This window comes from Ochotona princeps, chromosome 12 (genome assembly GCF_030435755.1).
Source record: "Ochotona princeps isolate mOchPri1 chromosome 12, mOchPri1.hap1, whole genome shotgun sequence".
Taxonomy (NCBI): Eukaryota; Metazoa; Chordata; class Mammalia; order Lagomorpha; family Ochotonidae; genus Ochotona; species Ochotona princeps.
Window position 1 is genome coordinate 44,715,496 of NC_080843.1, and position 23,744 is coordinate 44,739,239.

The 23,744-nt window shown below is 41.8% G+C and overlaps 1 pseudogene; it reads left to right on the top strand.

Moving 5' to 3' along the window:
• The first annotated feature begins 16,499 nt into the window (after positions 1 to 16,499).
• On the top strand, positions 16,500 to 17,787 carry LOC101521438 (26S proteasome regulatory subunit 4-like; annotated as a pseudogene).
• The last annotated feature ends 5,957 nt before the right edge of the window (positions 17,788 to 23,744 follow it).

A 23,744-nucleotide genomic window follows, 5' to 3' on the forward strand; every position in this document is an offset into this window, starting at 1 on the left:
TCCCGTTAGGATCTATGCTGGTACACGCTCAGAAACCAGGTGGCTCTGATCACAGCACTCAGCTGCTGAGTCATGCTTTAATACTCTATTGCTGGTTAGTGGCTCAACACTCCACACTTCAGCTGAGAAGGCAAGAGCTAAAATGGTTGACTGTTAACCAGTGATGCCTACTTTGATTGCATGACATAGCCTCTAATTAGGAACACTTTGGTTTTTGCCAGAAAGTTGTTAAAAGCAATTCAAATGTGATCTTTATGTAGTATGTCTTTGCTTGAGATATTTACGAGTGTGGTTGATTTGTGGTTGATGACCTACCAACTGAACACACACATCTTCCTGAGACAACAGTGGGGCTATTCATTGCCTCCCCAGGAAATCCAATCCTTTTTTGTAAGCTTGGCTCTCCTCCTGGGAAAAGACTTCAGAGGTCATACAGTTGGTTTCTCCCATCAGGGAAGTGTGCCAAGGTCAAAAGCATGACACACCATAGAGATGAGGGGATGGAGGAAGATGAGAGTATATTTCCTTGTAACAACCAGAAAACTATGTAGTCTGTTTCTATATACCTCTCATCCTTTATGGAAGTCCAGGGTGATCCTGGGTATGATAGAAAGAAAGCCTCTTTATGTTTTATTGTTGTTTTTCTACACTTCCTTGTGAATTGACAGAAAGCAGTACTGGTCACTGTTTGATTAACACCTAACATCCAATGCCTGGAAATTCTGTAGTACCACTGGGGGGCGAGACAGAGGATGAAGAACAGTGTGGATATCGTCCCTGGCCGTTGTCTACTCCAAGATCCAGAAATTTATGTGATGTGAGAATGGTAAAACCCTCTAATTTCCTGTTTTCTCAAGTGGAATCTCTCATTTGTTAAAGGTGCACGTATTTATTTTGGACACTGAGTAGGGAAAGCTTTCTAATATAATGCAGGGTATCGCAGTCAGTGTGTATGAATTGTCTGTGAAATGTGGCCAAGGTCAGATGAAGCAGGCTTGACTTTCTAGCTTTCCTTTTCTGAACACTGAACACTCCCCTTGGATGCTGTATTCTTTAAGCACATGGTGGGCCAGCATTAGTAGAAAAACTTGGTTGCTTCTTTGTTCAGTGGTGGCAAAAGGTCAGATCCTCTGAAAAGGTAGGACATAACTTTGTCATTCTTCCCTTTCAAAAAACAACCACAAGCTTGGGCCCGGCGATGGTTCAATTAGCTAATCCTCTCTTCACAAGGACCAGGATTCCATCTGGCCACCAGTTCTTGTCCTGGCTGATCCACTTCCCATCCAGTTCCTTGTTTGTAACCTGGGAAAGTGGTGGAGAATGGCCCAAAACCTTGGCACCCTGTAGCTACATGGGAAACCTTGAAGAAACTCCAGTCTCCTGGCTTTGGATCACTCAGCTCTGGCTGTTGCAGACATCCACGGAGTGAACCAGTGGATGGAAGATTTTTCTAATTCTCTCTCTCTAAAAAGCACTTCCATAGCCAGTTGGTTTAGGGAATTGGAAAAACCAGGTTCAGACCATTGCTAGCTAATTGGAAAAACCAGGTTCAGACCATTGCTAGCAAGTTTTGAATCAGCAATTCTGAAAAACATCTAAATGTGAGTAACTGGTTTTTGGTATCATAACAAATTTATCCAAAAGCAAGAAGCAAATATTTTTACTGTCTTTAAAATGTATTGTCTGTGTATATTCAAAACTGAGGACACTTTGAGTCTACATGTAAATAATCCTTATAAAAATACATTTATTACATGTTGCATTTTAAACTGCACACGTTTCTTCTTTTAAAAGATATTTAATTGAATTTTTACTTTTTAAGGTTTATTTTTTATTGAAAGACAGAGGGATAGATATATTGATCTTCATCTGTTTTTTCTTTTTACCTCCCCAATGGCAATAAACAGCTAGAACTGGGTGAGGCTGAAACCAGGAGCCAGGAGCTTCATCTGGGTCTGCCATGTGGGTACAGGGGTCCAAGGACTTGCTGCAGATGCATTAGCAGGGAGCTGGATCAGAAGTGGAGCAGCCAGGACTTTGCTGGATACCCATATATGATTTTGGCTTTGCAGGGCAAGTTAACCCACTGTGCCACAACTCTAACCCCTCACTTCATATATTTCATATATTAATTATAAATGAAAATACAATGCATTCTTTCAAAACCAGACCTGAATTAGGCTTTCATTGCAGTGGTTAAGCTACCAATTTGGGGTATCTGTGTGCCATATTGGGGTGCCTGGGTTAAGGTCCCATCTCCATTTCCAATTCTGATTCCAGTTTCTTGTCAAAATACACTGTAAGACACAGCTAGTGATAGCTCAAGAACTCGGGTCCTTGCCACCCGTTTCTGAGACCCAGGCTGAGTTCTGAGCTTGTGGCTTTGTTTTGGCCCAGCCCTGGCTCTTATAGGCTTTGGGAGAGCGAATGGACAGATGAAAGATCCCTTTCTGATTCTGCCTTTCCAATACATTTTGAAAGAAAATGTATTGAAAGAAAATGTATTGACCTGACCTCAAAATACTGTGCATTATGAAGATCCACAGAATTCGTTTTTAACTAATGATGACAGTCATCTAAATGCAGCACTGGCATCTGGGTGATGGAGTTTCCTTGCTCAGTGAGTCCCGGTATTGACCCCTAAGGCCCAGATTTGCATTTGCACTTTACTTGGACTTGCCTCTGAGGGCGGTTTTCTCTTGCCACTGAGAAATGACCCTCTACTTGGTTTTGTTTTGCCTATTGGTTGAAGTATCTGTCCTGTACTTCATAATTGTTTATCTTGAAATTCTCTCCAAAAGATCATTCACAGACTTTTCCACATCTCTCATGTATGGAACCCCCCCCCCTTTTTTTTTTTTTGCCAAGGAGCGTTTGGATATTTATAGCATCATCTGCAGGCCATACAAAATTATCAACTTAAAAATCATCTGCTATGGATTTTCTTGTTTCCATTTGTTGGTCCTTGGATGCTGAAGAGTGTACCTTCTTTGTGACTGGTTTCTCTTTGTCTTTTTTTTTTTAGAAGTTTTATTTACCCTAGTAGTCTTAGATTTACTTTTATTGACTCTATAATTCGGCTATCTAGGCCTTCCCTGCCCCTCTGAGCTCTCCATGTTACCCTTTCCCTGCTAGATAGGTGGTGTGGAATGTATTTGTGTCCTGTAGACATGAGCTTGGCAATCTCAGTTTTATATTTATTAGATGGGTGACAGGATTAGAGGATGAGAGGAAGGCAAGTTGTGTCAGGAGCAATGAGTGGAAAAATGTGAATTATTCTCTGGAGAAGTGTTTGTATTGTCTACTGAGAGAAAAAGAGAATGCTGAGGTCAAGGCCTGAAGATGAAGGTTAGGGTTAGGGTTAGGGTCAGGAGGATTAACAAAGCACACCGCACCTTCCTGGTTAGGAAGATGTGGAGAGGAAAGACTAGTCATCAGGGAAATGAAGAACTTGATGGAGGGTGGAGGTCAGAGGTGTGGTGAGCTTACAGGGACTTGTCCCTGAAGTGCAGAGGAAGCAATAAATTAAGTAACAGTGATTCAGAAGGGATTACTGTGGAGTCAGACTTGTGACAGTGTATCTGGAACTCCACAGGAAAAGCAAGGTGTCTCCAGCAAAGGGAGAGCGGGGATTGGAGAAATGCAGACCTGGGTGTGTACTCTGTAAGCTGAGCAGCTGTTTGAATCTGTGCTGTGTGTGGAGCTCTGTACTGGAGCAGCACGGCCTCCAGGATACAGCCTGTTGTATTCTGAATCATGTGTCATAGGAATTCCTGCCTTTTTCTGTCCCTGTCCTTTCGAGCTGGCATTGTTGTGGAGATGAACCAAGAAGCTGTAGGGGAATCGCTGTGTAAGCAATTTAAATTAGCACCTAAGAGCTTAGGATGGCCGAATGGCTTTAGTTCTTCCCCCATGGCTGCATCAAGATAGAGAAATCTGTAGTATGATATTCTAAGATTTTAAGGGTGATTGTATTATTTAAAATTGTATTATTAAAATTATTTTAAAAAATGCTATCCCATGGGCAGGAGTATTCCCGAGAACTATTCCTATACAGATGCAGTGTTACTTTACTGAACATTGCAGTAAGTATGACCCGCATATTTAATCCACTGAATTAATATTTCATTAACTCAGTTCGGTCTGAGCTTGACTGCCAAATGTCCTCAGCCTTGCAGTGAGTTGGGGGCTGTTCAGAATAAGGACAGCTGACTTAGCCCATCACAAGTAAAGTAGACTGCATGAGTTTTACCAAGATCTGTGACTTCATGAACACAGGAGAGAGGCCCAGGGAGTTTTAGTGACAACCAAATGAGTTTGACTCCATCCAGCTGAGGAAGCTAGGTAACCTGAATGGGTGAACAAAGATTGAGTCTTGAAAGATGAGAAGATATTTTTCAGCTCTGTGAAAATGGCCAGGCCTCATAGGAAATGGCAGACAAGGAGAGAAAGGAATGGTAATAAAGAGAGCCAGGTAAGGACAATATCTTCAAAAAATTGCAGCAAGTAGTTTTTACATGCTATCAAATATTGTCACAGATTCCTGTGAAGAAACCATGGAGGCATCTGTTGCCCATGGCAACTTGGAAACCACAAGGTTACTGTGGCCAACACAGTCAATGATGCAGTGGGGATCCATGCCTGATTTCAGAAGGCCACAGCCATCTTCCAATCTGGTCCTCTCCTTGCTCTTCCCTTCTTTCCTCCTCCAACCCTTTGATTTTTCTCTCTGTGATATGAAATATTCTCCAAGCAATCAAGCTTTCTTTAAAGTTTTCAATCCACTCTAGGGCATCCTGTGGTGTAGATTAACTGTTAATTATCTCTAAGCTCCCCTTGTTGGATACTGGATCTAATTCAACAGATTGCTCGGTTATCTAAATTTGGAGGTAAGGGTGATTATTTCCTTAAGATGCATTTCAAAAAAATGTCAACATGTGTGTTCTTATTTAAACATTTTTTGTTTGTTTTATTTCATCCAGAGTGTGTTCTTAAACACACGTTGCAAATTGCCTTCCTGGCAAATCAGTGTTTGATGATAAGGAAGCCCAGAGTGAACAGAGATGTTTGCTGTGGGTCCAACATTAATATAATACAATGCAATGGAAAACCTGGAGCAGTCGGCTGGCACCTGAAAGTAGGAACCAGATCTGATTGTCTTTGCTCTTATTTTGTGTTCCCTAAGCAATGAAGAGCTAACCTCCACATTGCCACCTGTTGTGAACATTTATTTTGATTCATTGAGTTAATTCAACCTTGTAGTTGGATTTCTCTGGTCCCTGGACTGTGGTTGCTGCTCTGCTAGAGTGAAAGAAAATTCTCCCAAGGCCAGGTCAGCTTGGGTGAGAATGTTTCCTGGCAGTCAGCAGGTATGTGGGGCTGGAATTTAGAAACATGAGAACCCAAAGGAGGCTTGGCGAATGCATTAGCCCAGGGTGATAAACCATGTCTCAGGGAAAGGATAAACCATGTCCCAGGGAAAGAAGCTGAAAGAGCCACCCCAGTCAGCACTATGCACCCAGCACCCAGGCACTGCTGAGCCCTCAAGCCCCTTCCTGGTCATTCCCTGCTCTTCAGGTTCCGGAATCTTGCTCAACAGCCCAAGGACAAATGAAATCATAAAAACAGAAACAGATCTTTCCAGAAGCTTCCCTGTAGAAGGGCTTGCCGCATTTCTGGGAATATGTGGAAAGCTTGACTCGCAGAAAGCCTGTGTGATCCATGAATACAAACATGTCACTAGGGGAAGTCCCACTTAAGTGTTTAACAAAAGCCCTTTTTGAAATGGCTTGGTTTTCCAACAGCTACCTTTTTCACATTTTTAAAATAGTAGCATCAAACAAGAGCGCTCTTTGATAAAGCCGTGCCTATTTCTGGAATGGTACAGATGGGAAAGATGTGGGTGGAAGCTACATTTGGTCACAGCCTTCTAGCTGTTGAACTTTGATCACTCTGCGGACATAGGGGTAAATTCATTAAACCACTGGTGCATGGCCTCAGACTCACCTTGGGAATAAGTCATGTCTCACCCACTCCATGAAAAACTGGAACTCTGGCCAAGAGGGCCGGCCATCAGGACAAGTTTCCAATAATAGCTGACGCTGTCAGCTAAATATAGTACCTTGGATTTCAATTTGTAATTCAGACCTGCTTTCCTAGGCTTGTCTGGGATAACAGTATACATAAACTGGTTGTTTCAGATGTTCTTCCTTTCATGTGAAAGGAAGGTTTTTAATGCAACCATCTGGGCAGTGATTTCAGATTTGGTTCTGTATCACAGTTCCATTTCCAAGGCCCTGGGAGCATATGGCACCATTGGCCTACTAAGCACGTATGTGCACTTGACTCTTCAGTCCAGGTCAGCAAGAAACAAGAGGATAGGTCAGGGTGCTATGTCAAAGTTTTACACCATTCCCAGGAATGTCTCCCTTTGTACTCTTCCCATCTTTCTTCTTCACAAGGTGGAAACAATTAAAAAGCTAACCACTTGGTGACATGACAATTGCTAAATAACCCAGGATACCCTTGGCAGAGATGACAAACTAAAGAACCAATTGTGTCCCTCCAGAACATGCCAGCCACACATTTAAAAATGTTTTAAAAATGAAAAATATTGACTACTTTTTTTTTTAAAGATTTATTCAGTTTATTACAAAGTCAGATATACAGAGAGGAGGAGAGACAGAGAGGAAGATCTTCCATCCAATGATTCACTCCCTAAGTGAGCCGCAACGGCCGGTGTGCGCCGATATGAAGCCGGGAACTTGGAACCTCTTCCGGGTCTCCCACATGGGTGCCGGGTCCCAAGGCATTGGGCCGTCCTCGACTGCTTTCCCAGGCCACAAGCAGGGAGCTGGATGGGAAGTGGAGCTGCCGGGATTAGAACCGGCACCCATATGGGATCCCGGGGCTTTCAAGGCGAGGACTTTAGCCGCTAGGCCACCGAGCCGGGCCTGATATTGACTACTTTTTAAAGTCTATAGTAAATCACTCATTCATTTAACTTTTTTCTTCTGAATTAATTCATTAGTGTCCATCAGTCAGTCATTGTGGTTATCCAAATTTCAATCAGCATCGCCATATGTCAAGCCAATGAAGGATGATTATATTTTTTCAAAGTGTATGTGCCTATTAAATGTATATCCTTCAGAATGGTTGGTGCTGTGGTAAAATTACCATCTGCAGAGCTGGCAACCTGTATGGGCATTGGTTCAAGTTCTTGATGTTCTACTTCCAGTCCAGCTCTCTGCTAATAGCCTTGGAAAAGAGTGGAAAATGGCCCAAGTGTTTGAGCCCCTGCACCCACATGGGAGATCTGAAAGAAGCTCCTGACTCCTGGCCTCAGCTTGGCCCTGCCCTGGCTGTTTTGGCCATTTGGAGAGTAACCAGGAAAATTGATCTTTCTCTCTGTAACTCCGCCTTTCAATGTCTAAAAAAAAAAAAAATCTTTAAAAAACATGATCCTCACCTCTAGAAGTACTTCTATTCTATGTACAAGTTTTTTTGCTTGGTTTCCCACCCACAGCCAGTTAACCACAGTCAGTTATCAGATCCCATTGTACTGCACTGAGGGAATCAGTCTGTCCACACCCTCTGCCTGGCGGTTGTGTCTTGAACACCTCCTACTCATGAGGGTGGGGAATGGAGCCTGGAGATAATTCTGGGCTCAGTTTCCCACAGGCATCATGAAACAGTGAGGCCTGTTCAGTACCAGTTCCAAGTAGGACAGCATCGGAAGAAGGTGTCAAGTCGCGAAATGTGCTAGTTAGGAGCTGAGTGGAGTAGCTGTGTACCAGATTCACCATTTCATCAGTAAATTCTTGAAGGAAGCCCTGAGCTAGGAATTCACAGCAGCTCTACTGCAGTCTCTTAGCTTCAGACAAAGGAATGGAAGGAGCAAGCATTCAGAATCTGAGCCACTAACAAGCCCTGGCTTTTGTAAGCTGTGTCTTGACACACCTGCACTGGCCTTCTATGCTGAACTTAAGCTATTTAGAATGCTTTGCTAATGTCCGTCAAACTATCAGTTCTTGATCTCACTGCTAGAGTGAGGTCAGATGGACCAAAGAGTTTTAAAAAACCTACAGGATCAGAGACGAAGCCCCTCTGGCTTTATTTCTGTCTTAACTGTTTTCTTTCCTTTCTCCCTCCCTTCCCTTTCCTCTCAGTATTACTGCCTCACAACTGTCATTTCCTGTTGCTCATCAACCCTCAAATTAAGACCCTGTGGGAACCACTTGGACATGTCTGCCGAGTGAGCTTGATCTGTGTGACACTTAGTCTGATGAAGTTGGGGCCATTCCTGATGATCACCCGCACCAGACCTTGCGTGATAACCTGCTGCTGGCCCTGTCTTATTCCACTCCTGGTTTCTGAACGTTGGCCAACATAACACATTTTGTGCTGCCTGCAGTGAACACAGTCCCTAGGAGCCAGCCTGCTTCTTCCCCAAAGGAAGAAGAATGGACAGTTATGTAAACAGGCATGGAAAGCAGCAGCACTAACAAGGGAGAAACAGTCCTCACTCATCAAGAGGAGTTGCTGTGTGTAACTGTGTTTCTCAGTCTGTCTAAATGCAGGCTACGTAACGGCTGGCTTCTCAGGAAGATAGGCAGAGGAAGGAGTAAAGGAGAGAATAAGAGGAATGCAGCAACGGGGGATAGCCTGGGTTCTCTTACTGTAAAAGATGTACTTTGGAAAAGAAGAGTGCCAGGAAGAAACTGAAGTATCTGTGGCTCCTGGGTGAATGGGAATGAATAACAGATGTTTGATTAAAAACTGGAGTGGGTGTTTAGCATGGTGGTGAAGATGCTTGTGACGTGTACATGCTCCATCAAACTACGTGTGTTTGAGTCTTAGCTCTGCTTCTGATTCTAGGTTCCTAATGATGATTACCCTGAGGGGCAGCAGGGAATAGTTTTAGTACTTGAGAGCTTGCCACTCTGTGGGAGACTTTGATGAAGTTTCAAGCTTCCAGTTTGGGTTTAGATAATCTCTGACTGTTGTGGGCATTTGGGGAATGAACCTGAAGGCAGATGATCTGTATGCGTCTGTTTTCTTTTTCAAATGAAAATGAACTTATATAAGACTGAACTGGGGCAGTGGAACTTCTTCATGAATTAAGAGGATTGGAAGCCATGAAATGTTCCCATAGGTTGGAGGATGGATGTATTCCATCCAATACATTCCTTTCAAGGTTTTCCTTCAATGCTTGATTTCTTTTTTGAGTGGGTCGGTGATGAAATGTTGAATTATAATACTGCTCAGGAACTGCAAGTACAGCAGCTCAAATGACATACAAATGCAAGGGAAGACCAAGTAAAAGCAGCACCTGAGGTTTCTGGCACCGAAAGAACTTCATGAAGATTCCATTATTCTGTAATATTTTTCACAAAGCCACAGTTGCCTTGTATAATTGACACCTTTGAATTTCCCTCTATTGCAAACTTCTGAATAATACTAGTTCAAATACTTCATTCCAGACTTGTTAGACTTATGACACAAATATTGAGAATGCAGAGTTCAAGTAGGAAAATGTAACAATGTTATAAATGTCTAAGTGAAGTGGTAAGCAAGTTCAATTACAGTTCTCTTGGATACATGATACCCACTTGAAGTTTGCTTTTTATATACATATTTAAGAGCACTTAGACGTTGATTCAATAAGGACCAGGATGATAACTGTGACATTTTAAATAGAATTTTCATTAATGGAAATAGGAAAGACTAGCCAAGGAATCACTGGCTTGAGAGAAAGCTAAAGTATTGCATGTTGGATATAAAATGCTGGTGAGATATCAAGTTAGAAACAGTACTTTAGAGGCAGGTGAAAACTTGGAAAATGTTTTGTAGAACTAGTTATACAGTGGAACCCAAGGAAATAGATGGTGATCAAAAAAGGAGAGAGGGTGAAGAGCAGAGGAGGAGGAGAAAGGAGCAACTGGAAAATCCGACAGTGAAGGTACTGACTGAGGATGTGTGTCCCTGGAGGAGGCTACAGGAGAGAACAGGAAAAGAGCATCTTACTGGTGATTACAGGACAGTGTGATCCAGAGCAGCTCACAAGGCCTTAGTGACCTAGGGTCCTGCAGATCTCTGGTTCTGCTCTGCAGAACACTGACCACTTTGCTATTGGCTGACGTGTTCCACCTTAAGGCCTTGGCACTAACTCTGCCTTCTACCAGGAACTCCTTACTGCCCCATCTTAGGATCTCAGCATGGACTCTCTTCTACCTGGAACTCTCTCAGATGCCCACATACTCTCCTTTCTGGCCTTTTTCAGAGATACTCATTGTAAACGTTTTAACGATGTCAATCTGGTTACCCTTTGGACACTGAAACCTCCCACTTCCTCCATCTTCCTGATTTCCTTACTCTATACAGCTTTCCCACAGTTTTCTCCAGAACTTTATTGAAAGTACCTATATTATCCCAAATAATCCAGTGTTTTACTAATCACTTAGTTTATTATGTCTGCCCCCCAATTAGTACAATAAACCATAATCTTCCCGAGGGCAGACATCTTTGTTGTCTTAACCTATCCTAAATGGTTAGTTTAGTTCTTAGTTCAGAGAAACCACTCAATGAGTACTCAGTGATGGGCAGTGCTGAAAAGGCAAGTAGAATGGGTCAACAGAAAGCCATCAAGGGCAATTTTAGGAAGTCCTTAGCAACCTTAGAGGATACCAGTTGCAAGAAAGTCACTGTAAAGGTGCAGCGACCCAGAGATTAGAAGGAGCAAGGATCATAGTGCCTAAATCATAGAGCAAATTAACATTGGGCACGATATTTAAAACAGCAGACCTGTAACTGTATCAGGCCATAAGGATGTGTCTCATTGAGAGACACATGTGCACATACCTTATAGGCCATCGCTGTGGGCTGGCCTATGTGGAGTTGTAGAGGTCAGGATATGACCTGTGGTGCATCCAAAGAGGAGCGCAGAGTGTTCCAGTATGGTTTATTTTAAGACAGTCCAATTTTATAAAATCCAAGCCTACAAATCACACGTCAAGGGTGGTTGATTTGAAATGGAGATAAGAGAGGAAAGGGAAGTGGTAAACTGAGAAAACTAGGACTAAGAAAAAACAAAACAGGAAGAAAACAGCAGGGAGAAGACACTCCCCGCTGCGGAAAGGCGACAGTCTGGGTCTGCCCCAGAGAAAACAAGCTGGTCCAAGGGCCATAGGGACGAAAGGGCATAGGGAGGCGGCCCTGCTCGGAAGGGAAGCCAGCCAGAAAACAACAAGCTCAATTATAGAAATATCTGCAGGAAGGGGAGCTGCTGGAGGAGGGAATAATGGGAACTTGAGACAGTGAATAAGCCAGAAACAAGGAGTCAGAGAGGAGAGGGAAAGACAAAACCCAGAGGGCAGTTAAAGGAGAGATTTCAGGCCAGATAATGAACATGCTCCAAGAGCGGGGGAACATGCGAGGCTGCAGAGAGACAAAGGAGAAACTTCAGCGACTCAGCAAAAGGGAGTGAGACCTCGAGTGTATGTTTTGTATGAGAAACTGGGAAGCATTCAAGTGTGTGTGGAGTTTGCCTGATGATAGGTCATTAGTTCAGCCTCTTATGCCACGCACTTGTTCTGTATGCAGAGACATACGTATATAATAGACACAGAGGTGGGATACACGCTTGGATGGGGTGCCTGATTAGACCCACATGGTGTTTTCCTCAGGGTTCTGTAGAGTTTGAGCCTAGAGAACATGGAAAGAATGCTCAGTAGGAGCCTCTTTGTGGTAGAATTTGGGTTCTCTGGGGGTGGAAAGGCTCACAGAGCCTTTCCTATGTGAGATGCAAGACGCAATCCACAGGCAAGGTCAGCCTTCTGTTTGCAAGACAAAAGTATCTGTTGATTGATATCTCTAGTTGGTAGCACTAGGGTCTTCAGCCACTGTGACAGGTGGCTTCCCAGAAACTTAGACCTTGGGAAGAGGTTTAATAATAACCATGCAACAACTAACATTTATTAGAGAATTACCTGATTAAAAAACAAAGCAAAACTGTAAAGCTCTCTATGTGTAGTTGATACTCATTATTCAGTCTCTATTCATCTACTTGTAAAAATGTACTCATGATGCCAAAATTAGTACTGAGGCCAATTCTGTGCTTGTGTGTGTGTAAGAACAGAACTGAGACAATTTAAGTCCTCCCTAACACACACAGACCCATGTTCTCAGTTAAGGTGGAACAAGGTGACCTTCTGTATTCTTGTGTCAGCTCTCATACTGTAAACAGATGCTTTTGGTGATCTGCTTAGTGCCACACCATTTGCATTTTTGTGCTTTTCTGTTGGGAAATTCACTCTCAAAAACAGTTGCCAGGCATAGCACTCAAGTGCTGTCTCTTGTCCCCAGGTCTAAGAAGGCTGTGCTAGACCTGATAGAGACAGGAGGTGTGTTAGATAAGCTTACTTGAGACTTGAATTATAGTGCTGTTGGCTTTAGCTTTCGTGTTAATGAATCAGCAGTACATATTGAATAAGACGTCTGTGAACAGAAACACATCTAGTGTAAGAGGTTGATGAAAGTGATCAGAAACTCACAGGTACCTAATCCTAACTTTCTCCAAGGAGCAGTGATACAGTGAATTCAATGATTCCATGATTACCAGTCAGCTTGCTCATTTAATGTTTGGGGCACCCAGATGAAATGAAAATACCCTAAATAAGGACAATTGTACATCATTGAATAGACATGGTTCTATAAAGTACTTCTTTAACAGTTTCATTTTTTAAAATGAAGGCCTAGAGGAATCTTACTGCAGAGAGGTTAAATATTATATTCAAAGTCACAATTCTGGTCAGGAACTGGAGTCCAGCTCTGACTGAATCTCGAGCTCATGAGTAACTCCCTGGTGTGAAGGTGGAGGTGGAGGGAAATGGGAGGTGGCAAGCAGTACAAGGAAGGGTTTTATTCATGAATAAGCATGAGATGACCTAGGAAATGTTTAAGGGAAATTTCAGTGAGAACTGGTATTTGTGAAATCACAGGTAAAGAACCAGGAAGCTCTGTTTGTTATTGTTGCTGTGACTTTGGTGTGTATCCCTGGATGATGTGATCTGGGGAGACTGGAAGCTGCCAGAGTTGTGACCATGCTTTGAAGAGAACGCAACACTGCACAGATCTGCGGCACGCCAGCAAAGCACAGGACTGGAAGCAAGGCATTCTAATCCTAGTACTAATTCTGCCAGTAACACACTGTCAGCCTTTGAGAAGGCCCATTAACAACCCCACACCTTGGCTGCCTGACTTGAAACTGATTGTGTAGGTAGATGATTCCCTCTTTAGTAACTTCTGCTGGTGTGAGAACTGCAGAGCTTCTGTCTGACTTCTAACTGGGTGACTGGAGGTAATGGGATGGGCTTGGAATACACCTCGAGAGCCGGCATAATTATTAACAGCATCTTCTTTCACTCTGAAAAGTGAGCCACTTTGGACAACAAAGCAAATAGTTACCCTTGGTTTTGGCAAGATTAGTTCCTTATGTCTTTTTGGCAGAAAACTCCTACCCTAGATTTTAATAGAGACCAGCTGGGGATACTTCTTCTGGATGTAGTGGGTTCTTGGTGAGTGCTTGATTCCTTGCTGACACCATGTTCTGTGCTTGTCAACCTGGGTCTTGCCTCACAACTGGGGCCTTGACAATAAAACCCTTTTGGGTTTCCCCATCCCCTAAAGAAAATTAGGTCTGCAGTACTATGAAAAGAGAAACAACTTTAACAGAAGATGTACTTGAGTATAGGAACCTATCAGGCCATAATAAATTAACTCCTAGTTATGGTAGAGCTGGTGTTTTTGTTAAAATCAGATTTCTGCAATCATAATTAAATTATGTCAACACTGACATAATGAAAATTGACTTAAAAATATAGAATTAAGAAAAGCTGGAGAAGTGATAATTAGAAACAAAAACATATGCTAGTCAATTTTGTGCCATTCTTTAAAATAAAAAGATTTATCTTTTTGAAAGGCTAAATTAGAGAGAGGGAGAAGAGAGAAACAAATTTACAACTACTGGTTCACTCCCCAAATGACCTCAGTGGTCAGGGCTGAGTGAGGCTAAACACAGGAAATTGGAATTCTTGATATTCCATGTAAATACAGAGACTCAGCACTGTGGTTATCTTCTGCTTGCCTAGGTACATTGGCAGGGAGCTGCTTAGGCAGTAGTACTCATGGGATGGTGGCATCACAGGGCTGGCTCAACCTACAGCAAAATAACGCTGACTGCAACTTGTGTCTTTCTAAAACATACACTTTACCCATTAGTAATTATGTAAGAAAGCTTACTAATCACACATTTTAAAAATCAGGTCTTTACTACTAAACAAAGCATTTGTTCTCCTTCACTCATTTAAGATCTACAGAAATAAGGCAGAATAAAAACGTAGTTTTACTTTATCCTTCCTTGTTAGTATGTTAAAATATACTATGTAATTTTTTTACACTGTTAATAGCAATGCGTTCTTTCCCAAATGGTGAAAGACAAACTTTAGCCTGGGTCAGATTAAATAATATTTAACTTTATAAATGTCATTTGGAAAATTAAACAATCAAGGAGTATGATTCTCTAATCTGTGTTTCTGACAAAACTCCCCTACCATCTTTCTGGATAGCCACCAGCTGCTCCATTCAGAAAGTGATTGAACAAGCATCACCAGACTGGCACCTAAATGGAAACATTGCTTCCTTTGTTGTTCACAGGTTTAAATGAAATAATTGCTCAGCAGCAACTACTTGGTTTTCAGAGGCATGGTTGAGGATGAAGGGTTGGGAGAGAATTTGAACTGCTGCAAATTCCATTAGGTAATGTTTATCTTGGGATCTTTTACGGAACTATTGAGATGCTAACAGATAATATTCTGTGGAACTTGCCACTTAGAAACTCAAAAGGAGTTTATGCCTCAGGTTCTCTAAAACAGGCGTCAGGGTAGCCCTGGGTCTCTCTCCTGTGCCTGACCTTGGCCAGGAAATGACCTTGGGAAGACCCGGCAAGATCTGTCAGAGACTTGGCAGATTTATGCCCTAAAGAGGAAGAAATCACAACAGCTTTTATCTGGTTCAGTTCAGAGTTTAAAATACCATCCCACATCTGTACTAGAAAAGGAACATTTGATCCCATGAGCAAATAATAAAAGATATTTTGAGTTTAAAACAAAACAAAACTAGGATTAAGTCTACGATTATCTTAATTTAAAATATTAAATATTATTGGGATACTTTTTACTTGGCTTCTGAGACATGATAAATGAAACTTTTTTTGATGATGGGTATTTGTGCTTAGTTTGTTGTTGTTGTTACTTGTTAATAATTCAAAAAAAAAAAAGAGGAGAAATAAGTTGCTTTTGACTGAGGTAGAGTTCAAGATATTTGACTTTAAAAAAATTACATAGTATATTTTAACATACTAAAAAGGATAAAGTACACCCAAAGACAAGAGAATGTGGTTGCTATCTGCTAAGCCTGGAACAATGGAATTTGTCACATGTTTAACTCACTGTTACTACTGCCTAATTTGCTACCCATTGTCACATTCTTTCATAGTTTCAGTAACATGAACTGTATCTGGGGGCATCGGGTTACAGCTGTGTGAATAGTTCACCTTTCTCTTACCCAGCATTTGGGGTGAAAAGAAAGTTATGTTTTAAACAGTTTTTATTTTGAACTATTTGGCTATTGACCCAGTCCAGCTCAGAAACACACTGTGTTTAAGGCCAACACTAAAATAAAGATAATGAAAATTCAGGCATAGTCTGGGCCCCAGTAGGTCACAGACTTGAAGGAGGATGTGAGTGTTAACCCTCTGAGATTTCTGCTGCTGGGCTATGGTTGCTTTTGCCCTCATGTTAAATTTTCCACTATGAGCAGATTTGCCCCACCTCACCCCACCCTTAGGTAAGCAGTCCTATGGGACTAGGACTGATTGTGCCAGAAAATTTTGATCTTTATAACTTTTTTTAATGTTCAGAAACAAAGCTGAACAATTTAAGTAATTCTGTTGAACAAAAATCAGGAAAGAAGAAAATGTATGAAGTGTTAGGCCATAATGGTCACCCATGTATGAAAGAATGTTTAAACCAAGAACATCCTGTGCAAGAAAGTAATAAAAGTATGTTTTCCAAATCATTTCTGATGGACCCAAAACATATTCAAAATTTCAAAAATGAAGTGTGTTTTTTGAGTCACAAAACTGGTGTTCAGCAAAGGGCTAATTCTTTGCTTGCTGTAAGGAAATGTTAAAATGAGGAGTCCATGAAATAACTTTAGCAGGGAAGGAAATCATCCAGGTGAGAAGCTCAAGAAAAAAGACATATTTTGACCAGGTCTACTTTTTTTCTCACACTATGGTCTGACTTGGAAAAGAGCAGACCACAGAATAGAAACAAAACAAAACATGGTTTAATTTTCCCAAGAGATGGGTAAACATTTCTCCTTCAGAAAGTGATGAATTAGGGCACTTCCAACAGTGGTGGCTGAGTGACCGAGTTAAGATGGGACAAAGGCAAAGTGGTGGTCATGGGCCTGGAGGTGGCAAAAAGGATGACAAAGACAAGAAAAAGAAATATGAACTTCCTGTGACAACCAGAGTGGGGAAGAAAAGGAAGAAAACGAAGGGACCAGAGGCTGTAGCAAATTGCCACAGGTGACAACTCACACTCTGTTCCAGCTACCTTTATTGACATTAGAGAGAATTAAAGACCATTTCCTCATAGAGGAAGAATTCATTAGACACCAGGAACAAATAAAACCATTAAAAGAAAAGCAAGGGGAGGAAAGATCCAAAGTGGATGACCTGAAAGGGACCCTAGCATCAGTAGGAATCTTAAAGGAGATCATTCATGACAACCACACCATTGTGTTGACATCTGTTGGGTCAGAGAACTGTGTCAGGATCCTCTTCTTTGTGGACAGGGACTTCCTGGAACCCAGCTGCTCAGTTCTGCTCAACCACAAGGTGCATGCCGTGATAGGGGTGCTGATGGATGAAGGATGAAGGTAGAACAGGGCCCTTAGAAGACCTGTGCCGATATTGGGGAGTTGGACAACCAAATCCAGGAAATTAAGGAATCTGTGGAGCTTCCACTTACCCATCCAGATTATTATGAAGAGATGGGAATAAAACATCCCAAGGGGGTCATTTTCAATGATCTACCTGGCATAGGTAAAAACTTGTTGACCAAAGCAGTGGCAAACCAAATCTTGGCCAGTTTCTTGAGAGTGGTTGGCTTCGAACTTACTCAGAAGTACCTAGGCAATGGGTCCAAACTCGTGCAGGAACTGTCTAGTGTTGTTGAAAAACACTATCCATCATGTTTATTAATGAAACTGATGTTATTGGGACAAAAAAGGTATGCCTCAAATTCTGGTGGTGAGAAAGAAATTTAGCAAACAATGTTGGAACTGCTGAACCAGCTGGATGGGTTTGATTTAAGAGGAGATGTGAAAGTTATTATGGCCACAGACTGAATAGAAACTTTGGATCCAGCACTTATCAGAACCAGCTGTATTGGCAGGAAAATCGAACTCCCCTTGCCTGATGAAAAGACTTAAGAAGCACATTTTTCAGATTCATACAAGCAGGATGCCACTGGCTGATGATGTCATCCTAGATGACTTGATCATGGCTGAAGATGACCTCTCTGGCACTGGCATCAAGGCAATCTGTACAGAAGCTGGACTGATGGCTCTGTGGGAACACAGAAAGTAATGAATGAAGACTTCGAAAAGTCCAAGGAGAATGTTCTCTATGAAAAACAGGAAGGCACCCTCTATCTGTAGTGGACTACAGCTACCTTCAGGAGAGTGGTAGGCACTGTCCCAGTCTCTAAGGAGGTATGCATGAGAAGCTGCCTGGAGAAATACAGACCCTGGCTGATTTATATTATAGACATCCTGTGTATATTTGAATGTGAGGGGTCCTTTGCTTACTCTCAGTCTTCTTCCCAAGAAAATGTGCTCTTTCCCATAGAATGAGTGATAGCAGGAAATCCCTAGTGGCTTTCTAATAAGGGGAAACAGGAGAGGAAGTAGTGGAAGAAATTGCATCCAGAGCCATTGGAGGTGTCATCAGAAGAAACATTCAGGAACTGTTGTAAACAGAAAGCACAGGTGATGAATCGAAAGTGTTCAAGGAGAAGAAAGATTTGGTTTTCTTGCAGTAAATAATAGCTGATAATCATTGAAGAAGCAATGGCTTGTAATCAATAAGCGATGGTTGATAGTTAACAAGTAATGTTGTAAACTTGCTTTTTTTTTTTTTTTTTTTTATTATTATTTATTTTATTACAGCCAGATATACACAGAGGAGGAGAGACAGAGAGGAAGATCCTCCGTCCGATGATTCACTCCCCAAGTGAGCCGCAACGGGCCGATGCGCGCCGATCCGATGCCGGGAACCTGGAACCTCTTCCGGGTCTCCCACGCGGGTGCAGTGTCCCAAAGCATTGGGCCGTCCTCAACTGCTTTCCCAGGCCACAAGCAGGGAGCTGGATGGGAAGTGGAGCTGCCGGGATTAGAACCGGCGCCCATATGGGATCCCGGGGCTTTCAAGGCGAGGACTTTAGCCGCTAGGCCACTGTGCCAGGCCCCCCTGTAAACTTGCTTTTGCTGGTAGTTTGTTTTAAGAAGCATAATCAACTGTTTTTCTTTAGTCTTCTAGTTAGCTTCGTTATCACTGGTAGGAAATAGCCATGTTTACGTGGTGATATATACCATCATTTCAAAATTAGAGTATTTTTAAGTAAAGAATTGGTCTCTTTGGAATGGCCTTGAATAGCCATACCTGTAAAGTGATAGCAACCATTAACTCATAGGAATAATGAATATTCACTCAGGTAATCAGAAAGGGGTGTAAATTTTAGAAGACAGGTGCTCATATTGCAGCTGCAAAGTAGCCTGCAGTCACCTGCACCCTCTGGGAACTTCATCTTCCCTCCTGTGTTATCATTTCTATTAAGTGGCCTGTTGCAGAAATTCCATGTGACATAGCAAAATGCTCACACAGTGCCACATGGAGCTCCAGGGCCTCACTGAAAGTCTGTGACTGTTACTATAGTGTGTCATGCGACCATTTATGTATTTAGAAAGGCATTCCAGGCTCATTGGAGTACCTTCAACCTAATGATTTTAAAGTCCCATTGATCATCTTGAATATAAAGTCAAAATACTACATTCTTGAAACTGGTTTTCGAAAGTTTCAGAAATCACTGCATAAAGTAGAAATACATTGCATCACATGGGAGGATCAACTTATCCAATTTTTCCTCAGAATAAGTGAGTTCATGTCACGTGAAACTTTGAGTTTGCAAGCTTGGAAGATTTCAGGCAGGCTACAGTGTTGGTCACCCTAACCCTACCTCACAGGTTTCTAAAGCATCACTATACCTGTAGTTTCCACGGTGGTGTCCTCAGAACAGCAACAGCAGCTTTAACTGGAAGCTTGTTAGACATGAAAGTCCCTGGATACCCGCCCAGGCCTACTGAATCAGGACGCTGGAGATAGGACCCTTCTGTCTGAAGGACTCCTTGAGAAGACTTTGACACATGCAGTCTTATATATCAGTCTTTTATGTCGATTTTTGCATTACTAAATAATTTTATAGAGAAGCCTGGAGAAAAACAATATACTAAGCTGCTTCGGGTTCTTTAAAACACACAAGGCATCATTTCATAGCTGAAAATCCTTATCATTGAAATTCTCCAGTTTCTCTAGTGTTTGGTCATTGAGCACTGATGGTGAGTGGTAAGGCATGGGAAAGACAAAACGCTCAACAGTTCACCTCAAGAAGGAAGTGGTCAATTTTGAGAATAGAATGGAATTATGCAATCTAACATGCATGCTGGTGACACTCTAGCAGTTCCCTTACCATTAAAACATGTCACACCTTCAGTATCTGGGACTAGAGCTGGAAGTATATGGGTAGGGCCAGGTAATAGTTGTATAGGGAAGTACCTAGGAGTCTCCTAAGTTCATGCTGGTTTGGTCCCTCCAGCAGTTACCCAAGTCACTTCCTCAGGAAGGTTCTGATTACTTTTACAAAACAAACTAAAGCATTTTTAGAATACTCACCAAGTTAAAACAATATATTTGAGTTTTTAGGACACTGGTTAGGACATTAAATTACTTTATTCTATACTTAAAACTTATTGATTTCATGATAGAGGTGGAGGGGAATCCAATTTCTTGATCCATAACTTCATACAGTTGCATTAGCAGGAAGCTGATGCCATAGCTAAGAATCGAACCCAGATAGTCTGATGTGGAATATGGGTTACAGACCAAAGTTGGCTTCCCCAGATAATGTTGAATTCTAAGGTGTTTACCTTAATTCACATGTTCAAATTTATGCTTGTGGTTTAAGATCCTAATTAGTATAACTCAGTCATACAACTTGTTGTTAAAAATAATTGTTGTTAAAAATAATTACAAAACATACATTGTTCCTAATGGGATTTATCTGCTCAAGATTTAAGTATAAAGACCAGCTCTACAGAGGCTACCAGCTCAGTGAAACTTCCTTTTTATACAAATCCAGTGAGTTCTAACACCTGCCAAATATTATAAAGTATAATATTTGAAATGAAAGATTATAGATTGGGATATATATTTATATATCCTTTGAATGAAAGTAACTCATAACATGGGATTTTTGATTAAGAAAAAGAGGGAAAGAAACTAAGAGTTGATAAACCTTCCTGGGCACAAAGACGTTTATACACTTGATTTCATTGAGCTGTTAGAACCATCCTGGGGGTTGTGTGCCATGACTGCCACTTTGAAACTGGAAGCAAACTCAGATATTTTGACTAAACTGCATACTGTGGCTGGTGCCTGAGGCCACTGAGCTTCAAATCCAGGTCATAACCTATACTCGGGTGCTAGATTGACCAGCCATAGGGGCCTTGAATAAGTTTCTTAATATCTGTAACCCTTATTTTTTTCTTAGTTGAAGATAAAAATAGGGAGCAGTTGTAAGACAGCTATGGGCTTGCAAGGTACATTGCTAGGTTAGTTAGCTCTTATACTGAACGTAATTTCTTCCAGTAAAGGGTGCACAGAGCTGCTTCAAGTTCTGAGACTCATTGGTTCTAGTGTTTTATTTTGTTAAAGATAATAAGAACTGAAAGGTAAATCATTTGGTCCAGGGAAAACATAATAAAAGTGAATCACATTGTCCAAGAAACCTATAAAGCACTGACCTGTGTTCTGAAAATGGTATGAGCTGACTCCCAGTACCTTAGAATGTGACTCTATTTAGGGTCCTGAAAGGAGTGAATTAGTTAAAATGAGATTGTGAGGGTGGGTCCTGATCTGATGTGGTTGATATCCTTGTAAGAAGGGAAAGAGAAACCGAAGAGGTAGACACAGAGAAAGGGCCATGAGTAGACAGAGAGAGAAGGCAGGCAGCAGCCAGCCCAGGAGAGAGGATTCAGGAGGAGGCAAAGCTACCCTCTCCTTGCTCCTGGACTTCCAGCCTCTAGAAGTGTGAGAAGCTGTCCCGTCTGTGGTATTTAGTGCAGTAGTTCTGGAAACTCAATACAAAACCCAAGAGAATGCTCCTGTTACACACTGCTTCTCCCACAACACATTTGTCTCCAGTTCCTGTTTTCTTCTTTTTCTCTTTTCCCCGCCCATTCTTCCCCACCCACCTCTCTCCATAGCTTTCCTTTCTTAGGTCTCATTTTGCTTTTCCAGGAAGCTGAATCCCAACTCGCTGTTCCTCCCATCCAGTTTAGCAAAGCAAATACCCTCAGTTATTCCTTTTATGATTTAATTATAGAATCAAAATGTGAGATTTCTTTGGGAAAAATGAAACATTAAAAAATAATAAGATTTGGGGCCAGTTTCACTGATTTTAATGGAGAGAAGGGAGGAAGGCAATGTGGTGTTGATGCTGGGAAGTGCCATGTGATGGGCTTGGCAGGCACTGTGGTCTTTGGGTCTTGGTTTGGGTCCACACTAGAAAATTATGACTTTGTAAAAGTCTTGAGAGTTTGGGTCTGGAAAAGTCTATGTGACCAGATATTAGTCTGGAAAGGAATTTGGGATTTAAAAACTATGATTTGTATTTATGTATATATTTTTTAAAGATTTATTTTATTTTTATTGGAAAGTCAGATATACAGAGAGGAAGATCTTTCATCCGTTGATTCACAACCCAAGCAGCTGCAAAGGCCGGAGCTGTGGCCATCCAAAGCCAGGAGACTGGATGGAGCCTCTTCCGGATCTCCCATGCAGGTACAGGGTCCTCTACTGCTTTCCCAGGCCACAAGCAGGGAATTGGATGGGAAGTGGAGTAGCTGGAATTAGAACCAGCACCCATATGGGATTCCGGCGCATGCAAGGCAGGGACTTTAGCTGCTAGGCTATCACACTGGGCCCTGTATTTATGTTTGTAAAAAAAAAAAAATTTTTTTTTTTGAAAAGAGTGTAGAATTCAATGCTGATCTCCCATAGTGGGATAGGAGCTGAGCTACATGGATTATCACTTCTTGTCTCCCAGAGTCTGCATTCGTAGAAAGCTGGAGTCAGAAATTGAGTTAGGACTTGAACTCAGGCACTCTGGCATGGAACATAAGGCATTTTTTGGTTTCAAACATTTGCCCTAATAATTTGTGATTATGCAGAACTAGAAAAAAATTGACTTTACCTTTCCTGTCATATGGCAGAGCAACTTTGGTTCATCTGTGTCCTGGACCACTGGAAGCTGAATGTCAATCATTTCTAACTCCTCATTGGCTAGCACAGAAACTCTTCAAAGAGCAGCCTTTGCAGTTCAAGTCCGTCTGTCATGGTGAGTAGAAAGCTCCTCATGGAAATGCACAGCTCCTGGAAGACTGCTGGTAAATATGAAGCATGATCATTAAACCATTTATTGTAAGTAACTTATTTGCAAAAGTATCCGGTTGGCCTTGGTGGTCCTTGTCCTTGTGTCTGCTGGTATAACTGAACAGTAACATGCTGCTCTGACTCTTCACTCCCGTTTTACTCCTGAAATCTGTTCTTTAATTTGCAGCCCTACCCACATACTCCAAGGTTCACATCACATTTATATTTTTCTTAGTGCTGTTGGAGCTGCACTCTTGCTGGAAACAAGCTGATCTGATCTTTATTCACTGCATGTGGGTCCCCGTGACTGTCTCCTTACGGTTACCCACCATTCAGCTTTTTGAAGCCCTGCACCACCAGTCCTGTTGTTGGAGCCATCATGACTGCATTTCCTTCTCTTCACTAACATCATTCCAGAGTTTCTCAGTTTATTGGTTTCCTAGGTCTGCTATGATAAATATCCCCTAACTGGTTTGCTTCAGATAACCTTATTTATCCTCTTAACTGAGGTATTGACAGGACTACCATCCTTCTGAATAATCTAGGGAAAAACTTAGTTGTAGTTTCTGGAGGCTGTTAACATTCTTTGGCTCATAACCTGAAAAGATTAGTCCTTGCCTCTCTCATCACACAACTTTCGTCCATGTGTTTGTCCTTTTTTCCTGTAAATCATTGGATTTGGGGCCCATCTTAATCTCATCTGACTCTGTCTTAACCTAATAACACATGCAAGGATTCTGTTCCAAGATAAGTTCACATTCTGAGATTTTGAGTGAACATGAATCCATGGGTGAAGGGGGACACTGCTCTACCCAGAGTGCTAAGATAACTTGATGACCCTCTCACTGGCCAAACTCATCTCCAAACCAAGAACTCACTGCAACCAAGAACTGTGTTGCCTGAATTC